This window comes from Aricia agestis, chromosome 9 (assembly GCF_905147365.1).
Source record: "Aricia agestis chromosome 9, ilAriAges1.1, whole genome shotgun sequence".
Classification (NCBI taxonomy): Eukaryota; Metazoa; Arthropoda; class Insecta; order Lepidoptera; family Lycaenidae; genus Aricia; species Aricia agestis.
In genome coordinates this window covers 18,112,469-18,135,286 of record NC_056414.1, presented here as the reverse complement: position 1 = coordinate 18,135,286, position 22,818 = coordinate 18,112,469, and the positions used below count along the sequence as shown (strand labels likewise).

Here is a 22,818-nt window from a genome sequence, read left to right as displayed (position 1 = left end):
AAAAATGGTAACATCACTCTTGACTCTCAAGCTGACCAACATAATAATTAAATAACTTAACAACATGCGAAAGAAGAAAAAATCTTGCTGAAGCCTGAAAAGCTGGAAAGTCAAAATATTAATATAGTTGATTTCATGTTGATTTAAAGTAAAAATATAAGTAGGTAACTACAGCGGATGTTTAAATAGCGGCATACATGATACATTTTTGAAAAGAAATAAAGAGTAGAATATTAACAACTTGCAACCCTTGAATCACCGTTCAATTTTTATATACAGGCAACATCAGAATTCAGTCCAAAATTTTTTTTGTGCAGTGCACACGTTTTTCGCGTGTGTGGTTAAAATTTTAGCAGTTCTCGGCTGATTCCGCTCACTTTTGATTCAATGTGTATGGCTGTGGAGGTAAGTTTTACTATATTTAAAGCCCTTTCACTAATAAACTTGGGGATTATACTCTAAATGCTAAGATATCCTACATACGAAGGTCGTGCCCTCACTTGTAAAAACGTCACTAGGCTGGCGTCGTGGAACAGAACAATTAACATATTTTTCATTTGTACGCGTTGTACTCGATTGTTCTGTAAAGAAAATTCTTAGTACACCCTATTTTATTCGTTCAATCAATATTTTTGAATACCTACCTACCTCTCTAAGCTTTCACATTCGCCTTATAGCTATGTAACTTTCAATGGAGGTTGTAATTGTAGTCGCTGAAGAATCGTCGTTGAAGGCATCGTACGTTCACGGAAGACACTGATTAGTTTTACGCAATATTGTTAAAAGTTTCCTATGATCAGTGCGCAGTCCGCGTGTAATTTGTAGTCCTGTTGAGTGTTGCGAAACGTTGACTCATCCACGGCGGTCGACAAGTGACCAAAAATAGAAATGTTTTGCCGTCGCTCGCAAAATCTTTAATACCTAGTTTTTTTTTTGTATATCTACCTTAAAAATTTACCCACAATAGATGATTAATGTCAAGCATTGATCAAGATTTTGCTTTCATGGCTTACAAATTGTCTGAAATGATACAGGTTATTGTTAAAAATCATTTATTTTATATTATCTGTAACTGGTGTCCATTGTGTGTATTGCAGACACCTTCGATTTTCAATTGTTATGGGGCAGCTGGCTGCCCCTTGGGGATTGATCCATAATACTATTATATTATTCAAAGAATAAGTAATAAATTACAAAAAGTAAGAACAAAGACAAACATTAATTTTTTGCTTTTAGTCCTCCATAATTAATATAACAATTTTGTTAGCTCATGTAAATTTTAAACATTTATGCAGTTCTTTGTTTTATTATAATACTATACAGGATAACTCAGAATTGATTGATAACTGTCACTTTAGTTAGCTGGTCTGCGGGTATACTGTGGCTTCCCTACACCTGCACAAGCAGGTTCCACAGTAATGTAATATGTATAACACCTTGGTGATGGGGTTATACCGTATCCATTGTGTGATGTGTCCAATTTAAATAGTGAACAAAACAAACGTTTCCGAGATATTCAAGGTTATCTGTTTTTATTTTTTCATAAAAGTTGGCAATAGCTTTGAAGGTGAAGAAAATTCACTGGTGGGAGACCACCAGTGAATTTTTTAGTGCACAGCAGAAGCTGATGCAGATGCCAAAAAATCTGATAAACAGAATATCTGCATATATTGGAACTTTGGTTTTGTCATTTGTCAGACGACGAAAATGAAGATATCAACTACGATGACAATGAAGAAGATTAAATATTTGATTTAAATAAATTCATTTTCCTCTAAATTTTTTATTAACAAAAAAATTGTTCTTCCGTATAATAAACAATAAGATTTTGATGACTTTGAAATTTAAGTTGAATTAAATATAATAAACTTCATAAAATTTAGAAATAATATGAATTGAGTTACTAGATTTTTGATATGATTGATATTTTATTGTAAAATTTTACAGAATATTGTTTTAAAAATTTATTGCTCAGACTGTAATAATTTTATTCAATCAAATTTCTCAAAAAATTAGAAAAAAGATTACTAGATAATTCAGAGTAAACAACAGTAGATGTGCAGTAAAGGATCGCAATAGACCGAACACTCTATTTCACTCGCACCCGTTGCTATATATGCTCCTCGCGCTCACAAGTATTGTACACATTCAATATGTCTGGCAGGACGATAGAACCCTCGAAACTGTCCGGCTACTAAGGAAACATTATTAAATAGTTCTCCAAAAAACATATGTAAAATTTAGCTTTTATAATATAACGTAAGTATAATTACAAATTATAATAGTTTAGGGGTGTCCGGCAGGGGGTTGTAACCATACTAAGTGTCTGGCAATGAGCAACGCGAGTTTTAATATTATTATGAATAAAATATAAAGAAATTGAGTTTTATAAATTGATAAATTTGAGGCGGAATTTTTTGCACCTTTGAAACCTATTACCTGCCAAAGCCACCACTACCCAGGTTTCATGGGTGGGGATCATTCTTACCTGTATTGGGGATATACACAGAAGAACTTTCAGGTTTTATAAAAAGACGAAGGTCTGGCCCTCACGGGCTCTTGCTCTATAATATATTACTAGCTGCCCAGCAAACGTTGTTTTGCCATATTAAAGTATTTCACCCATATTATTATTTTATTGAAGTGAGTAGTGACTAAATACTTAAGTAATAGCACCATGGCAACATGTCGTATAAACAATAGTCGCCGTCAATCTCGAGTTGTAGAAATTTACTATTATTCAACAATTAATTCACTTATCAATATAAAAAGTAGCCAGTAGCCGATTCTCAGACCTACTGAATATGCGTATAAGATTTGGTAAAAATCAGTAAAGCCGTTTCGGAGGAGTACGGTAACTAACATTGTGACACGAGAATTTTATATACTTACCTCATGTCCCTTTGTTCCCCTATTTACAACTACGCAACGAATTTTGATGCGGTTTTCTTTAATACATAGAGTGATTCAAGAGGAAGGTTTATAAGTATAATAACATTCATTAAATAGTGGAGAAATACTGTTATTGTTGGGGTTTCTAATGTGATGTCATAAATAATTCATTTTTTTCCGCTTACATTGCAAACGCAGGCTGAACCCTACAAGATTTATCAAATAATGTACCAAGTATTGTACACATTGAAAATGTCTACTGAAAACTCTGCGATGGATCCTTTATGTATATCTCCTATGGATATCCGACAATAACATTTTTTTGTCATTTACTTTTAACTTCAAATAATGGCTAATTTTCGAAGTGATTTTAACCAATACGGCAATAATCCTTATTCAATTAAATACTTTAAATACATTATTGATTATGGCCCTTTACAGCATATTACTTATTATGATTTAAATTTTAAATTAATATTTTCGAAGATATTACAGATTAAAAAATTGCGGGACGTAGCTTTTGCGGCAGTACCGACCAATGCGGCCTGCGGGCCACGGGTAGTAATAATGAATATAAACAATGATGTTATAGAATATCATAGAATATAAATTATTTAAAATCAAAACTACTGAATCGATTGTAATCATTTTTTCAGTGACATAGGCTATAATGTATTTTATATCCGTGCGAAGCCGGGGCGGGTCGCTAGTCTATACTAATATTATAAATGCGAAAGTATCTCTGTCTGTCTGTCTCGCTTTCACGCCAAAACTACCGAACCGATTGTAATGAAATTTTGTATACAGATAGTCTAAAGCCTGAGAAAGGACATAGGCTACTTTTTTACTGGAAAAAAGGGTTGTAAGGGGGTGAAAATACGAAAATTTGTTCAAATTAAGTTAGTTCCAAAAATTCATACTAGATGGCGCCGTGCGTCTCTTACATCGCGCTAACGCTTGCCCAACAATACTGTTATTGTTGGGGTTTCTAATGTGATGTTGTAAATAATTACATTTTTTCCGGTAATATTGCAAACGCAGGTTGAACCCTACGAGATTTATCAAAATAATGTACAAAGTATTGTACACATTGAAAAGGTCTACAGAAAACTCCGCGATGGTATATGTCTATCCCACAATAACATTTTTTTGTCATTTTCTTTTTACGACAAATAATGGCTAATTTTCGAAGCTATTTTAATAAATACAGCATTAATCCTTATCCAATTAAATACCTTAAATACATTGTTGATTTAATGTAGATCTATGTAGCCATTTACATCATAATATGATTTAAATGATTATTTTTTAAGATATTACAGATTAAAAAATTGCGGGAAGTAGCTTAAATTGCGGCTGTACCGACCAATGCGGGCCACGTGTAGTAATAATAAATACAAGTCAAAAGTCAAAACTGCGAAATCGATTTTAATAATTTTTTCAGTGGCTTCATATATATTTTTATACCCAATGCGAAGCCGGGGCGGGTTGCTAGTAAAATATATATTAAAGTGTAGTTAAGTAATAACAGTAATTTATAAGAATTTCATAATATTATGTATTATGAAATATCTAAATATGCAGCTACCACAAACTGTGAGCAAGATAGTAGAAACACAATAAATAAAACAGCTGAGGTGGTTTGTTAATCAATTAAAAAAATTCAAACTACCCTGTGTGCAAAAAAAGGCTGAAACTGCTGGACTGAAACATTTAATAGACACACATCATTATAAAAAGCCCCTCTCGTATCGAGTAGACATTTACCGTTCCGTTCACTTTCTCAATATTAGATGACGCCTGCAATCGCGCTGGAACCGTACATTTTTTCTGGATAAAAAGTATTCTATGTTCATTCCGGAGACTCAAAAAATCTTCATACTAAATTTTAGCTAAATTGGTTGAACGGTTTGGGTGTCAAGATGTAGCAGATAGACAAAAACAATTTTGCATTTACATATAAGATTAGTATAGATGTACCTATTGACAGGTTTTTCTACTATATTTTCATCCCAAATCTCTGGTTTAAATTAAAAAAAAAAAATGTATTCTTTCGTTTTATCACTACTAGTTATTTGACCGAGCTTTGCTCGGTATTCGATAAAACACGTATAAAATGACATTTTCTAAAAATGATTCCTAGCTAGATCGATTTATCGCCCCCCAAACTATTTAAGAAATTGAAATATTTAAGAAAAATTAAAAAAAAACGTTGAATTGATTACATGTTGGATTTTAAACTCGAATAACTTTTGAAGGAGTGAACTTACAGAAAAAACATAAGAGACAATTTATTTAGAGCGTTCAATTTCCTTCAAAAATATGTATCGCTCATCCCGACATGTTCATTCAAAAATGAGTTGTAAAATTCCAAATTTAAAAAAAAATTTTTCGCATGTTATTTAAACGTAAAATAGAAATTCACGATGAGCGACCTTTCAAAATTGATATTAAGAGCTCCCGTTTTCACAGGCTTCTTTTTTCATTACTAGGAAGATATTTCACTGCGGGTTTTGAAAAAAAAAAAATAGTCGATTTTTTTTAACCGGTCTAATATATATATATATATATATATATATATATATATATATATATATATATATATATATATATATATATATATATATATATATATATATATATATATATATATATATATATATATATATATATATATATATATATATATATATATATATATATATACAAGAATTGCTCGTTTAAAGATTATAGCTCCCTTCATTTTTAAGTAATCGGGTTCATTCAAGAACTACTTTAAAGGTAAGGGGGGCAGCATACCTTTCGAGAAGATGGTTGGTCTGGTATATTTAAAAAAAACCGGCCAAGTGCGAGTCGGACTCGCGCACCGAGGGTTCCGTACAAACCTGCAAGGTTTACAAAGTTCGTCAATTAAATCTAAGTATTTGATATGAATTTCAACTTGATAGCTCTACGCGTTCATGAGGAAAAAAGTAATAAGTTTATATTTATTAAAAAATATATATTTTGTAATGTAACTAAAAATTTAAGGTTTTCGGAATTTTTCCTTTATGTGTGCTATAAAACGTTGCTTCATGCCAAATTTCAAGATTCTAGGTCGACTGGAAGTACCCTTTAGGTTTTGATTCCCTTGCGAGTACTTGCGAGTTTCAAAATATGCAGCTTAAATTGCTGTTTCTTTTGATTGCGTTGACATAGAAGTTTGATTTTGTTACAGCTTAAAGGTATTATAGACCTGAGTATTTGGTATGAATTTCAATTTAATACCTCTACGCGTTTATGAGGAAATGGGTAGTAAGTTTAAAATTATTAAAAAAAAATATATTATGTGATGTAACTAAAAATTTATGGTTTTCGTAATTTTTCCTTTATCTATGCTATAAGACGTTGCTTCGTACCAAATTTCAAGATTCTGAGTTCACGGGAAGCACCCTGTAGGTTTTGATTCCCTTGCAAGTGTCGAAAATTTGCGGCATAAACGGCTGTATCTTTTGATTGCGTTGGCTTAGAAGTTTGATTTTTTCACAGCTTCAAGGGACAGTAGACTTGAGTAATTGATATAAATTTCAGCTTCATACCTCCACGCGTTCCTGAGAAAAAGGGTCTTGACAGACGGACAGACGGACAACAAAGTGATCCTATAAGGGTTCCGTTTTTTCCTTTTGAGGTACGGAACCCTAAAAATCATGAAAATTGACTTTTATTACTGACTGAAAATATGTTTTGTTTCCAACACTTCCAACATTTTGCGCAGAGTAGGTGACACGTTTTTAATTCCCACTTGCCAGGAAAATTGACGCTTATTTTATCTTCCTAGGTACGCCCATGGAAATTAAACTCTTTTTTTATAATGAAAGTCTGCTTATAATTTTAAACTGCTGGGTACCGCCATTTGCTTCTGTTATGTAAATCAGTACTTTTGATCAGGTTGGCAAATTCTAGTAATTTCCACAAAGGTAGCTGTATGTTTACATAATGCTGTCGGTATTATACGACGGACACACTTCAATAGGACCGATGGGAAGATGTTGCACAGCCGCACATATTGACGTCACCGCAGGACGTAAACAATCATAGTATCAGCGATTCCAACATCGGAAAGTATTGCAAGACGCAATAATTGTGCCTTTGCGTCATACAGCATACTAGGACTCGATAAAACGGCGTTTCCTCTGTTAACAGTTTCATGATACACCGTCATCGCTATAAACTCTACTCGATCACACAACAATTAACAAGTCTTACGGCCGTTCCCAATATTTGATCTATCTCTGGTTTTGCCCTACTAGAGATAGGAAAAGCTCACATTAGACATTATAGACATATTATATTTTATGTCAATTGTGAGGTATTCCTATCTCTAGTAGGGCAAAATCAGAGATAGATCAAATATTGGGAACGGCCGTTAGGGGCGTATTAGATTATCATTTATATTGGACTAGATGTCCCGCGCGGCTTTGCCCGCGTAAATTAGGAATTTTACAGAAACCGTACATTTTCCCATAAAAATATTTCCCCCGTTTTTCCCACATTTTCCTGAGTTTCTTCGGTCGTATTAGTCTTAGCGTGATAATATAATAAAGCCTATAGTCTTACTCGACGATAAATGATGTATCTAACACTGAGATAAGTTTTAAATTGGACCTGTAGTTCCTGAAATTGACGCGTTCAAGCAAACATACTCTTCAGGTTTATAATATTAGGTAGGTATAGATTTTTTTTAATTATCGCTTGACAAACTCGAGTCTCGATCTAAAAGACTATGAAATGGTATAATATGGTAGTGATGATGATGATGATGAATGTAATTTGCATAGTAGCATATGCTTTCCGTTCTTAAAACAACGCCGATACTCCCAAACTTGTATCTATAAAGAATCAGGAGTTCTCTCAGCACCTTCCGAACCACGGTATACCAGGTATATCGCGGTGCAAAATCTTACTTGTTGGTAGCATATGCTTAGAATACTTCCACACATCCATACATCCAAACAAACTTTCGCCTTTATAATATTAGTAGGATTACCTATACAGTGTGTAACAAAAATAAGTGATAATACTTTAGGGTATGTACGTGTTCCTTGTAGAGAGTTCTCTGTGAAAGTAGCACTCTAAAAGACGAATTTTTTTTTTCACTTTTGTATGGGCAAGGGCCAGAGCGTCACGACTCACAAGTTTTCCCATACAAAAGTTAAAAATTTTTTTGGTCTTTCAGCGCTGCTACTTTCACAGTGAACTCTCTACAAGGAACACATACACATTACACACCCTAAACTATTATCACTTATTTCAGCTACACCCTGTAGATCATTGAGTCATTAAATATTGGATAATGTAATATAGATAAGGGTCGTTCTATTTTTTCGGTCCCATTTGGCAATTTTTGTAGAATCATTTTTTTTAACGATATTACGACAAAATTTTGTATTTTGGCTTGTATACGTATACTTACTCTGATCCCTGAATTGCCTTAGTCTGCTATTTATATTTACGATATAAATAGATGGACGGTAATGATGCAACAGACGGAAATGAAAATCGATAAGATGGAAATTTAAAGGATTGGATGGAAATGAAAAATAGTTATATGGAAGCGAAAAAAATTAAGGAATTTCATGTTAGTTATAAACAGAATACTTATTATTGTTTTATTTTTATGAGTAATAAGATCAGTGTTTTTATTTAAGCCTACTAAAAAAATAACTAAAATGTAAAAATTTTGTTAAAAGTAAGAAACAAGTCATACATTACTATTTTATTTAAAAAATGCAACCAATCTTTAGGTCTACTATATAATCGTATACAATCATTCCATTTTTTTAGTAGAAGATGGCCCCGTGCGAGTTTCTTACGCCGGTTCTTCTCGGCGGGGTAGTTCCCGAACCGGTGGTAGGCAACGTAGTTTCTTCGTTCGACTTTCAAAAAGTGTATCATGATACCCATTTTGAATAAAAAGATATTTTATTTTATTTATTTATTATTATTTACATGTACTTTACCTAACTATTAACTTACAAGATTTTTTAAGAAAACAATATTTTAAGAAGTAGTTTCACAAATCGCAGTTCTATGCAATTTTGCGCCCACTAGTTTAGTAAACTATTGAAAATAATATCTCAATTTGTTTCATACCACTTTAAATACATTAACAAGCATTATATACATATAGTGATTCTTAGCAACAATAATATGTATTATGTTCCTGTAACTAATAAATCTTAAATTCTTAAAAAAACAGTTTTAAATCTTAAATATTATGTCTTAATTATGAAGTACTAGCTAGATTAGTACTACATGGTACCTATTAAAAGGAAAATATACAGGGTTATCCGTATGTTACTAAAAATACTAGTTATTTCAAAATAATCACATATTTAGTTTCATTATGAGATTAACATAAATACTATTCGAAGATATATTTTCCATGAAAATGTGTGCTCGTCGGTTCATTGAAGGCTCCAGAAGCATATCTTTGACAGGGCGTAAATCTACAATATCTACATAGAGTTCCACAATCCACAAGCTAGGTAAAAATCTTTGTTTTGAACGTCTTTTCCTAAGTAAATATTGTCTCAGACGTAATTAAGCCCCCCTTTTCTATCTAATGGCAGATAACAGTGATGAGACAGACAACGAACCCCCAAAATAGAACCATTCAAGTGAACCAACTGATGATGAAGCAATCCATTCTCTGTTTTTGAGATTAGCGGTAATTTGGTACATAATGACTCGCAGCAAGAAATATTAAAATGGAATATAATATATAGATAACATTTGGACAAAATCTGGTATAAAATACTAAATAATACTAAAAAAATCGGAAAATTGGTTTAAAAATCGGAGGTAATGGATGGAAATGAAGTTTTGGCATTTAATTTAAATTGTTGTTGCATTCTTATATTTTTCAAAAGCCCTGCAACATATCTTAAGAAGGTATTTCAATAGTCTTTATCATAATGTATTATAAAAATCACTAGCAAGTTGCCTATTTAAATGACTTTTGTTGCTAGTAGCAACAAAAGTCATTTAAATAGGCAATGGATGGTAATGAAGGCTTACCCGTGACAAAACGAGAATTTGCAACTAAAAATTAAATTTTCTCCGAGAAACAATGCGCACATCTTATCTCTCCTATAATTTATGGCAGACATGGGCGTGGGGATTCCGAAACATGTTTGCACGTAGATCTACAGATGCAGATTTGGTCAAAAACATAAAAACCATTTGCTCGGTTTTGCGTGACAAAATTAAAACCTACGTTCTCTCAATGTTGCACATGCACAAGTTCATTCTTATGTTTAAAATGGTTAATATGAGTATTTAAGCTAATGTTCCAGTACAAAACATAATAAGATTAATTACGAAAACTTTAAGAAAATTGTGTCTAAGCTTAGCAATCTGGGAACGTATGAGCGTTGGAAATGAAATTTTGGCTATTTGATGTTTAATATCTTTTTGATTAATTATCTTACGGCACAGAATATATATTAGTAGTACCAACAGAAGTCCAACTCGTGAAACCCGTTTAAAAAAATAACAACTCTTGCTGCGATACTATAAAGTTCAAATTCCGACCGCGCAGTGCTAGGTGCCTACAATTACATTATTTGCCTACATGTGCGCTCTCTTTCTATGGCGTAAGAGGTACCCTTTCTGACGAAAAGTATTTGATCGAAAAAATTCATTTCGTAAATATCAAATTTTGACCCCGAAAGCAAATGGGGCCGAAAAAATAGAACCACCCATAAATGATTCATTTCCTTCTTGATCATAGATTTTTGACATTTGCTGAGAGATTGGATCCAATATGGTCATAGAAATAGGTGTTGCCAGTTATTTAATTAAACAAAGAGTTTTTAATTTCTTGTTCGTTAATATGTTTCAAATAATGTAATTCTTTTTCTAATTATATACTTACACAATCTTGCTGAAATAACAATAAACAAGCCATATTAAAAATGACCATGTCTTTTTACAAATCGAATTCTCTGAGATTAATAACCCTGATGTCAATACCTGTCAGCGTTAGTCCCCGGTAGAGTAGGTACATTAAAAAAGAGTAAATAATATACTACATACTCAAAAAATGAAATTTAAGTAATTATAATATTATTGTAACACATTTTTTTAAAGAACAATAATTTTCCCATCTTTTTCTTATGGGTGCCGCATGAGAGATTCTTACGCCGGTTTTTCTCGCCGGGTTCTTCCAGAACCGGTGGTACGCCTGATGTAGACGTTCTAAAAGAGTTCATTTTTAACATATTTAGAAAATAAACAATTTCATTTTGTAGGAGAGTAAGTACGAATTGCGTGCAAACATGTACTTTCTATTGCACCACGTCTATTCACTATTGTTTTACTAGCGCCCACGTATAAGACCGATCTCGTGTGATTCAGACGCGTTATCATGTAACAGCTAACCCGGCTAAAACAAAACCTTGTCTGCGGTGTTTTCACTGAACCCGCTATTTTCACCGAGCTGCGTGACAATCGGTACGGGCAATGTTATACTTTTGTTTGTGCCCGCAACCTCAACGCCATTCAAGATAAAAAGTAGAAACCCATCAGACATCGACCATCGTAGACAGCGCGAGGGTTGCGCAGGGACGAGGCCCTTTGAGGTTCCCAAGCCGTCGGCGGCGAGCGACGAACCCCAGCCCCAGTGCAATACCCTTGGTTTTTTATACCGGACCGGTCTAGCCGCCTCATTTTTTGTTCACATTAGATTCGTTGTGGATTTTGTCGTAAAATTATTCAATAGTGGGTTGCATCCTCGATGAATAAATTCAAGAGAACATCAAAAACAGGTGGCCCCACAGGGTGGCCCAAAGGATGATTTTAATATGACGTATTCTTGCCAGCTTTCATGTAAATCGCTGATACGTAGCGTGAAATGTTTGCCGTGATTCAGACAAAGAAAGATTGGAATTGGCTTAAGGTGGCCATACACGGGACAATTATCGTAACGATTTATCTCCTCGATGTTAAAATCGAACGATAAATTGTACGTGTGTAGCAATATCGCAAACGATTTTACGTTCAAAAGATCGATTGGACGATTTTCTTGACGACCGATCGAAACGACAAATTGTCCCGTGTATGGGCAGTGGGCACCTTTAGGAGACAAATGACAATAGAGCAGATATAAAGGCGTCTTTGTTGACCTCAACCGTGGTGAGGTCACAGCTCTAGTCTGTCCTCATGAATGAGTTGTCGCCTGCGCCGGGTCACTGACCGCCGGCCAAGGACGGTTCACCGACCTCTACGTTATAATGGCAACGGCCTAAAGCTAATGAAATTTATGCCAATAGTTTTTACAAGCTTGCGTATTTTTTACAATTAATTTACGCATTTATATAATTTGCGTATGTGTTGATTTAACCAAACATTGCTGTGTGCTTAAACAGCTGGTAACTAATATTATTAATTTGGTTGCGGCTAGGGAATGCAATACCGGGATAGTGGGATTATACGTGGGAGAGCCATGCTTCGGCACGAATGGGCCGGCTCGACCGGAGAAATACCACGTTCTCACAGAAAACCGGCGTGAAACAGCGCTTGCGCTGTGTTTCGCCGAGTGAGTGAGTTTACCGGAGGCCCAATCCCCTATTCCCTACCCTACCCTATTCCCTTCCCTTCCCATCCATACCCTTCCCTATTCCCTTTTAAAAGGCCAGCAACGCACCTGCAGCTCTTCTGATGCTGCGAGTGTCCATGGGCGACGGAAGTTGCTTTCCATCATGTGACCCGTTTGCTCGTTTGCCCCCTTATCTCATAAAAAAAAAGTGGGATCCCGAAATACCGGGATCCCGCATGTATTTTGCGGGACTAATTGATTTACGATTGGTCTACGATCCTTACTGGTGTTCCTCAGGGTGGCGTGCTGTCTCCACTACTTTTTTCTCTTTTTATAAACAGTATCACACAATTGTTAACCTCATCTTTTCACCTCTACGCTGACGACTTCCAAATTTATTGCCAATCATCCCCACATGACATACATGCTGCTATACATAAACTCAACAGTGACCATAACCTAATTTGTAACTGGAGTAAGCATCATGGTCTCTATATTAACCCAGCTAAGACGCAGTTAATTCTTATTGGTAGTCATGGGCTTATATCTAGGGTCGTCTTCTCTATATTTAGATTTTTTTTTTAATAAAACATGAAAAGAAATAGGCGTGGGTTTTTTAGTTTATTTTAACTATTATTATTATTACGTAGTCATTTCCAAAAAATGATGAGTGAGTTTAACGGAGGTAACGGAGGCCCAACCCCCTACCCTTTTCCCTTCCCTACTCTCCCTTATCCCATATTCCCTTCCCTACCCTCCCCTATTACCCTATTCTCTCTGAAAAGGCCAGCAGCGCGCCTGCAGCTATTCTGATGCGGCGAGTGTCCATAGGCGATGGAAGTTGCTTTCCATTAGGTGACCCGTTTGCTCGTTTGCCCCCTTTTTCATAAAAAAATATATAAAATGATTACGTTACGAGTACGAACGTTACGATTTATTAATACATAAGCTTCGATAATTATTATTAATCAATCATGTACAGAAAAGTCCAATTTCTCGATGTCTGTATAATTTTAACTACAAAGTACTTGAAATATTCTAATTAAGCAAAATAATTCAGCACGCTAGAAATTCATATTATTTACAATTTGATGTTTATCCAAGGTCAAAATCTTGCGATAACGACTTTTTATTTAATGAATATTTAAACTCGATGATATCATCTCGTGAGTAAGAACAGTGGGGTTATTTTTGCCGCAAGATCTAGAACATTTTGGAGCCATGTGGATTATGCGCGAACAGTGAGCACGAATCGGCCCCGCAGCCGCCTTCGCGGATTGTGGCTCTCTGACAAGTGAGTGGCTACTGGCGAGCCAACATGATAAGAGCTGGCTCCGACGAAGCTTATTGAAATCGGAAGGGCCTGCACAGGGTATTCAGGCAACTTTGTGAAACTTGCTGCATTATACCATACAGACAATAAAATTCTTATAGACCTTTTATAAAAGCACGACCCTTGGAAAAATGACAATCTTAATATTATCCTTTCTTAAAGTTTTATCAGCGATATATTGCAAAAAAACAGACGATACTCAATTTTGAATCTGATAAAAAAATTGGCCAAGTGCGAGTCGGACTCGCGCACAAAGGGTTCCGTACTGTTATAGAGCAAACATAGACCAAAAATTGTGTTTTTGTATGGGAGCCCCCTTAATTCCTTATTTTATTTTAATATTATTCTTAAATATTATTGATATCGAGCAAAAAAGGCCAAAAAAAACACGTTTGTTGTATGGGAGCCCCCTTTAAATATTAATTTTATTTTGTTTTTAGTGTTTGTTGTTATAGCAGCAACAGATATACACAATCTGTGAAAATTTCAGAACTCTAGCTATAGCGGTTCTTGAGATACAGTCTGGAGACAGACAGACGTACAGACTTCAGACAGACGGACAGACAGACATCGAAGTCTCAAGAATAGGGTCCCGTTTTCACCCTTTGGGTACGGAACCCTAAAAACAGTTTCGTCGTTCTCATCATCTACATCTAAGTCATTCAGCCTACTGTTTAGGAAATAACGCTTGTTCCTAAATTGTAATGCTGTAAATTGTAATTAATATGAAAAAAAACTCATCCTGGATGACTAATGTCTGCGTTAAATGTTTTTCAGTATCGTTAATTAGCCCCTGACGCATGAACGTGAAATTAAACTGCTTTTTGTATAACATTGTTCTCTACAAAGTCGTTAAAAGCAAAATTATGCAGAGTAGTTAGACACTGCGTTATGGGCAAATATTTTTGTATCGACTTCTTCAAAAGGTGACAGGAAACCTAGATACCTATTCTATTTGTAAATGGGTGCTATGTGTGTGTTGCGTTGTGCAGTTGCCAGTTAGGTAGAGGTGTAGCGGCGTTACGGCAAGCAGGTCGGCACTCGACGCTATCCAGGTCACTAAGCTAGGTCGCCCCACGGCCAGGACACTCTGAAATAGAATAGCGTCGAATAGCTCTTCGATCGACGATTGACGTCAGCGATATTTTTAAGCGTCGTAAATTGTAAAGAGCTCCACAAGTGGAATATAAAACTGCTGGCAATTATTTCCCTGGAAATGCTGATAACGCCTCGTCGCTTGGAACTATCAGCTCAATGCTTGGAACTCTCGCAATGGGTGACCAAAGTCGCTGAAGACCACTGAAAGTAAAGACCGTTAGAGTTACTAACTAATGTTTAGCTTCGACAGGACTTTCAAGCTGTCGACAAAATTATGGACACTTATAGAAACAGAGCTGAAGTAGCTCCGAATGACCTTTGAATACTAAAAATCGGTGACATAATATTATGTGAAGTAGAAGATACCACATATATAAAAGAATACACTCTTTATCTTGGAAGTGCCTAAATACATAGTGGTGGGCACGGTGGCCGGATGGGGCCCGTGCGGGGCGCAGGCGGAGTCGATGACCGAGTATTGATCCCGGGCGGGAACTGGGTCGCGGGCCGCCCGCCCCGGCTGCATCCTCGCACGTGGGGACACCCCGCGCCCCGACACCCCTGCACCCTGCACTTCAAGATGCTCCCAATTAGTCCCATGTCAGTCTTCAGTTAAAAGGTCAAAGAATCCCTAACCTAGATCCCAAAATACGGATGGTACTACATATTTAGATTTTAGGGCGACTGAAGCATGAAAAACTATGCCCCTTTTTCATTATTGAAAAAAGCAAGTAATGAAATAAAAATCTAAAGAAAGACTATGACGAAAAACATGATCCCCTCTTTAAAGAGTGTCCTTGTTACCCAAATGAACCTAAAATCTTACATAGTACATATTATATTTGTATAACTTATTATAATAACCCAAGGGTTATAACTTAATAAGATGATAAAGCTAATGACCCTTAAAATGTAATCGTAATAATATTATAATCTTATATCTTTAAACGAACAATTCTTGTATATATATATAATTGGAATCTCGGAATCGCCTCCAACGATTTTCATGAAATTTAGTATACAGGGGGTTTCGGGGGCGATAAATCGATCTAGCTAGGAATCATTTCTAGAAAATGACATTTTCATCGGATACCGAGCAAAGCTCGATCAAACAGCTAGTATAGTACTAATAGTATTTCACATACTTCACGTAACATGCTTCAGCACTTGTTTGCTTATCAACCCTTTGCGCTACGCTTTGATTTCCTTGGCATTAAGTCCGTTATCTGAAGCAGTAAAGTCCCATATCTAATAAGTGGACGAAATATTTATCGATAGCAAAAAATGTATAGCATTGTTTAAAATAATTTAACTTATCTAGACTGATTTATATCTCTTACAGATAATTTGGTACTTTCATGATCTTTCCTTGTCATTTTTTGTTAATTTTTGTCATAGAATATTTTCCGTATTCACTTTGATTTGAGAGTGCACATTATAATGTAAAACAATCGTTATTTTCTCTTCACGAGTAAGTACTCAGTACAAAATTCCATTGAATCTATTCCAGAAAAGTCGAATCGGAAAAGGCCAACCCGTCTCTAGGTTATTTATAGAAGGACGGAAATAGGCTTATAACTTCATGTTGTATTTTCCAAACAAGCTGTTTGTTGAATGTTGATGTTCAAACAGAGCTCCGTTTGCGGCACGTTGTGGGAGTTCGGTGAGCGGGGGAGGCGACAATGGTGGCAATTGTGAAACGCCAACTTTTGCCACGTGTTGTGGTCACGTTCAACGCTTTACAGGAATGCTTCACCTGTATTTAAGTTGACCTTTTTTCCTTTACTCCTATATCCGCCAAGTCTGTTTCAACTTCCATGCTACATAAAATGAATAAGTCAGATCATACAAAGTTTAATCGCAGTCCAATCTATATTGTTTACCGTAATAAGTAATAAACTAATAACTAACTGTGCCCTGAGGGAATAGCCAAAAATAAAATTGGTTACTATTGAACGATTCCATTCCGAATCAAAATATTATGTCCGTATATATTACCGAATTGGTTCCCGAGTAACTGCCTAGCTTCAATTTTCCCAGATCACGCTACCTACCCACATAATAAATAGCCTTTCTTAGAAACTTGTGCTGAAATCGATCAAACAAATTTGAAAGTCAAATGAGCAGTATCCGAAATTGTCTTTCTGGTCCGTGTTTGAAAAAGTTTTATTCCTTTTATTCAGTGATTGATTTCTCGGTTGAAAATCTATAACCGATGTAGCCATAACTGAATCTTTCTGCAAACATTGCATTCGTTGTGTAAATCTAATGAAGCTTCGAGGTGGTCCTCGTTATACGATCATTATTTACATTCAATGGTTATTATAAATAATAATGACTTAGGTACATAACGCGAGGATGAAATTACATCCTTAGCCCATGAACGTGTGGAGTTACCGAGATACATGCACTCTACGGTGCAGTGTAGATGTAGATTAATTATAGAATATTAAAGTAGGCACAGAAAATTGTTCTCATTAAAGGAACACATTATTCAGATAAAATTACATTCGATATATTGTTGTTCCTGTGTAAACATCGTCTTCAGCGTCCATTTTATAATTACAATGGTTCCTTGTGTTGGAGTTGCGGCTGCGGGTGGTTCTAATTGTGTACGAAGTGGGCGGAGCTCGCAGACGGTCACATTGTAGTGACGTCCGCAACAGATACTTACTTATCAATATCGCAGTACGATATTGATGTAGAAGAGATAGTCCTCAAAGACTTCTAAACCTTTACTAACGAAAAAGGTGACGCCGCGTTAAAGTAAAAAATCGTTTTAGATATTATGTTTTAGATAGCTTGTTTTGCAAAACAAGAAATGGAACAGCAAGAATTGGAAAAAACCATAAATATATTTCATACTAGCTGTTGCCCGCGACTTCGTCCGCGTGGACTTCAGTTTATAGCGCGCGATGTCAACAAAATTGGTGTCAAAAGCTTTTATAAAAAACCCTGGTACCCCTTAAATCTAAACACCCAAAAACAGCTGTGCAGTGTGCACATAACTTACTTATTTCATTTTTTTAAATTAAACTTTATTTATGCCAAATTTTAAAGTATTATTTAGCCCCCCAATTACACAACTTTACCCATAAACTATTTATCATTGATAGGTTTAAGGTTACGTCACTGCATATGACTGCATAGATAAAGTACTGAGTTATTTAATTAATAACGTAATAAAGAAGTAATAATCGAAAAAATCGAAAATGTAATGCAAGATGATACCACCTCTTATAGAAAGATGTTTGAGTAAGCGTCAGCGCGATGTAGGAGACGGCATGGCGCCATCTATTATACATTTATGAAACTAACTTAATTTGAACAAATTTACGCATTTTCACCCCCTTACAAGTTACAACCCTTTTTTTTCAGTTAAAAAGTAGCCTATGTCCTCTCTCAGGCTTTAGACTATCTGTGTACAAAATTTCATTATACAATCGGTTTGGTAGTTTTGGCGTGAAAGCGAGACAGACAGACAGACAGAGATACTTTCGCATTTATAATATTATAGTATAGTTAAACTATTGGCAAAGTATAGTGTATGCTTGAAGTTTCAACTAATCTATGTACAAATTTTGGAAGCTTAAATCACTCTCCTCTGTCAGCAAAATTAAAATCCCTGTTTTTATAGAAGTCTTTTTGATTAATTATTCTGTGTTATGCTTATAAAAGTTGACCAATCGTGTTATGCTATGGGTAATTCAGAGATAAAGACATGATGAATTATGCTGACAATGAACTTTAATTTCTTAGTTTTAGTCATAAAATCGATATCGCTGCAGCCAAATTATCAAGGTGTCACCTTAATGTACAATATTAGAAACCTTGTTATTCTGTTGGATATTTTATTTTCAAATTGATCGAGGATTGATCACTAAATTAAAAAAAATCGTCATCTGTAAAAAATATATTTTCTGTCTGTATGATGCTTTGCTAAAGGTGGGTTTAATATCAGAGCGAGCAGAACCTGACGGTTGGTGTACATCAGCATTTTGCCAAAATATAATTCCAAGTGCAGTTGAAGTTAAAAATACATTTTGCCTAAACGAAATTGCATTATGCAAAATGCATGACGTTGATATAATTCTTGTGATAATTATTTAAGTTCAGTAAACGCACGCGTTTGACATTATCCAAAGGTCAGGTCGTCTCATGTGCGTCCTATTCTTGTTGAAATTATAGTTGCCGCAGGCAGCGTGGGTAGCAGCATTACAAATGTTGTCTAGCGAGGAAATTGCTGTCTGCCCACGCAACTTTTCGCATTAGATTTATCTAATACGCTCAGGCTTCGCATAAATCGAACCATCGACATGCACGCCCGACTTGTTTATAGACTATAATCTCCTTGAATAATAATTAACTACCTATTAAGGAGGTTCTAGTACGTACCCGGTAGGCTCTTCTGTTTTATGCCGCCTCTCGAGTACCCTCCTTGGAAATGGCAGGATCTATATTCGTCGTGTTTCTTTTATTGTCGCTTTCGCTTTGCTACCGTTTCCTAGACTATATTGTCCAAATATAAAAGCAATTTTATGATGTAATTACTTGGGAGGCGATCCAAATTTTTTCTTCGTTCTATTCTGAGATATTGCGATCGAAAACATTCTGTTTTCCTTTTTCGACTGAGCTGACGAACTTGTTTGGTTGAGTAACTTCTCGAGTTTATCCTGGAATTGTTCTGAAACATTAGTGAACGTTGATAGAATTTATAATATGTTTAGTCTCGTGTCGGCCGTAAAAATGCCTAATGATGATTTGTGTTTAGTGCAGCATGGCGCCTCACCTCTCGCGCCGCTCTGGGTGGGAAAAGTTGCGTAGTTTACACGCGTGTATGCGTACACAATATTATTTCAATGCGCAGAATCATCTACTTTGATGACTATTTTCATGATAACAGTTGGTCAATTCGGTCAGCCGTGGTCATTCCACGGCTGGTATCCAACAAATTAAGTGGAAGTGAAGTCCAGTTACTTAATTTCAGAAAGCTGTAATCTATTTAGATTCTCCCTAGACTGTCATAAACCTAAGGAGTCCATAAACTGTAATAACCTTCCGAGGAGCGGCAAATGTACCGGAATGTAGTAGTATGTTCCACCGGAACGGTCCGGCGACCGGCACGGTATCGAGGTCAGTGACGTACGCGGTGACGCCAGCGCGCCGCTTGACATGGCGGCGCGGCGTGACGTCGCCGGCGGCGGCGGCGGCAGTCCCCGCTCGGCCGCCGCGAGTACCGCTCACCCCGTTGCGATGTGAACTCACAGCGTCCGAAACTGTCTGTAACGGCAGCTTGTTTTACATCGGTTATATTTTAACTTTCAGTTCGTACATTTTTTTGAGTTGACTTTTTTGTTGTGCACCTGTTGCGTCAGAATGTAAGTGCTCCAAGTACGAATGTTCTTTAGTGTTGACACGTTGAAAGTGCGACTTCGAAGTTTGCGGATTTTTAACGTTTCAATCTGCCTTACTTGCAATAAATCACATCATTGAAGCTCGGGTAAGATGCAGTTAAGTTTTAACGTAGAGAAACAGGTATATTTTGTACAAAAAGTTGCAAAATAATGATGTAAATGACCGTTAAACTATATTTTCAACCTTTTGTTCGTGCAAAATAAAATTTACTGTGGAAGAGTTCTTATCAGACCACGTTAGCGCTATTTTCCTCGCATAAATATGTAGCTATCTTGCGACTTATTTCATGCTTATCTCGTGATATAATTTTGTGGTTTCGTCCAAAATGTTTGTTTTATTTCAGTCATCGCACCATCAATTGTTACTCTGGGTGTGTCGGACAGGTTTCTGTTTACCTTTCTCGGGCTGCTCGAAAATTTATTGCAGTTTCCATGCCGATAGGAAAATACCCATTGTTTACTGGATCGGGAGCTCCATTGTTAGCAATTAACTCGTGAAATCCATTGGAAATACCCGTAATCTTAAATATAAGTAATTCAGTGCTGACAGTGATCTACTGCATACTGTTCTTGACCCACATTTTTCTCACAATTCCTACTTCAAAATTGTTTTGAACTAGGAACCTTGAAGAACTCGGTCCCCGCGAAAACATCTACTAGGATTACGTAGACACAAGTTTATTATCCCATTCTCCGACATGTGCCAAAAAGTGGGCGTAAGGCGTGATTTAATGGAGCATTATTTCGCACATATTCCAATTCTCCTCAATTTAGTTAGGCGGTCTCGTATTATTCGATGCATTAATTCATTAGGTCCGCTCCGTGAGTAGTGGGTGTGGCTAGACAAACGCGTTGCCAACGAGGAAGAATTGTTCTTTCATTGGAGCATTTGTTTTGCGTCTTCAAATATCACTCTTCTCGGTCGAGTTTAATGGACTTCGTAAGGGCACCCTCGGCTTAATTCTGTCTAGACTTAAATCTGTTTACACTGCCGCGACGTGACGTTATCTAGAAATCCAATGTAATGAAAATCTTCTCAAGAGATTGCTCGAGGTCCTCGTTTTATAGCAGTAATTGCATTTTGCTCTAACTAGGTTTACAAGACTATTTTATATTTGTGCTCAGGCTGAGATGTGTTTATACCACAAAATAAAACATTTACACTACACGTATTATGATCTCATTTTGACGTGTTTACTAATTATTATGTTACTCATGCAGGCGTTTCAATTGCGCCTTGATATTTTTAGTTAACTGCGTCTTTCAACATGACTTATTTGTTTCGCTGTTATTATCTATACATTAACTTAAATATACAGTCCGACGTCTTTTAAATCATGTTCAAGGTTATTCATAATTATCATTAAATTCAACGAAATTATCAACATCTTAACTTAATATAATATTAATACCATCAGCAATACGTGATTGTAATGAATGATGGTACAGCTTGGCTTCTACAGTTCCCGTTGGAAACGTTATTAATTGGATATCCCTATAGTTGTAATATAATTAATACATATTATTTATATTAGGCATCGTGCTCCTAGCATTGTACGTGACTGTGGTGAACTCTGCTCCATGTTTGTGAAACCCATGGCGATAAGTCAGCGTTCCCAGCTGTTTGGTAAACATTGGAATAAAACTATTGCAGTTCTTCGAAACTGTACTTCAAATCACCCGTCGGTCATGTCTTTAGATGTACCTATGTAATTTATTTCTCTCTGTCTGGTGACATTTTAATGCTGGAATCGGTGTCTCTACTCTCTTTGTCTACACATATATCTTTAATGTTGGACTACAAAATAATCTCAACACCCTAAAACTATATCCCAATACTGTAAGTCTATTATGAAGGAAAATCAATCGTATGTAGTAGTATTGTTGTGGTCGGTCGACCTCGGCCTGTCGTTTCCTCGCTTCGTGTCATGCAAATGTGTTTAATGTCCTCATATTTATCCAACCTGTTTAAGTGCGCTCGCGCTGTGATGATTGAGACTCGGCCACTGTTTACATAATTACTGCTCGCGGTAACATTTACCTACTTGTTTTGAATTAATATGACTTGATGGTCAAAATATATCATCTATTTGTGAGTATGTATGTTAGCTACATAATACATTTGTAACATTCTGCATTTAATGGTGTCACAGCAACGTCTTCGTTGAACGAAGGTAGTCCAGCCATATTAGCGTCAGTGACGTGGCAATGCTATTTGTTTAGTTAAATAAATAATTATTAACACTGCAATTAAAATGGATTTATATGCATCAAGCACACCGACACCTAAGATTTCTTCTCTGTGTGGTTTTCCTCACGCAGTGTGGCGGTTAGCTCGTGTGGCAGTGTTTGCTGTGATTAAATAAATGGACGCTTAATGATCCGTGCCAGTGCTATTAATAAGACAAACAACTATATAATTAGACGTTTTATCTATTTAAGTCGTTGTTTATTAATACTGCCCATATTCTGAAAGTGCATTAAGTTTGGCTCGGCTTCTG

The 22,818-nt window shown here is 35.9% G+C and overlaps 1 protein-coding gene across 3 annotated transcripts in view; it reads left to right on the top strand.

Annotated features, from left to right (window-relative positions):
- The first annotated feature begins 273 nt into the window (after positions 1-273).
- The window catches only part of LOC121730616 (protein tyrosine phosphatase type IVA 3), a 33,679-nt gene continuing 11,134 nt past the window's right edge, over positions 274-22,818 (top strand). Inside the window, exon 1 of one of the 3 annotated variants that reach the window (XM_042119736.1) lies at positions 274-405. The gene's annotated coding sequence lies outside the window, so the exon portion shown is untranslated. Of the gene's footprint in view, positions 406-20,106; positions 20,404-22,818 lie in introns of those variants that run through there. The other 2 variants (XM_042119734.1, XM_042119737.1) reach the window with 2 other exon arrangements.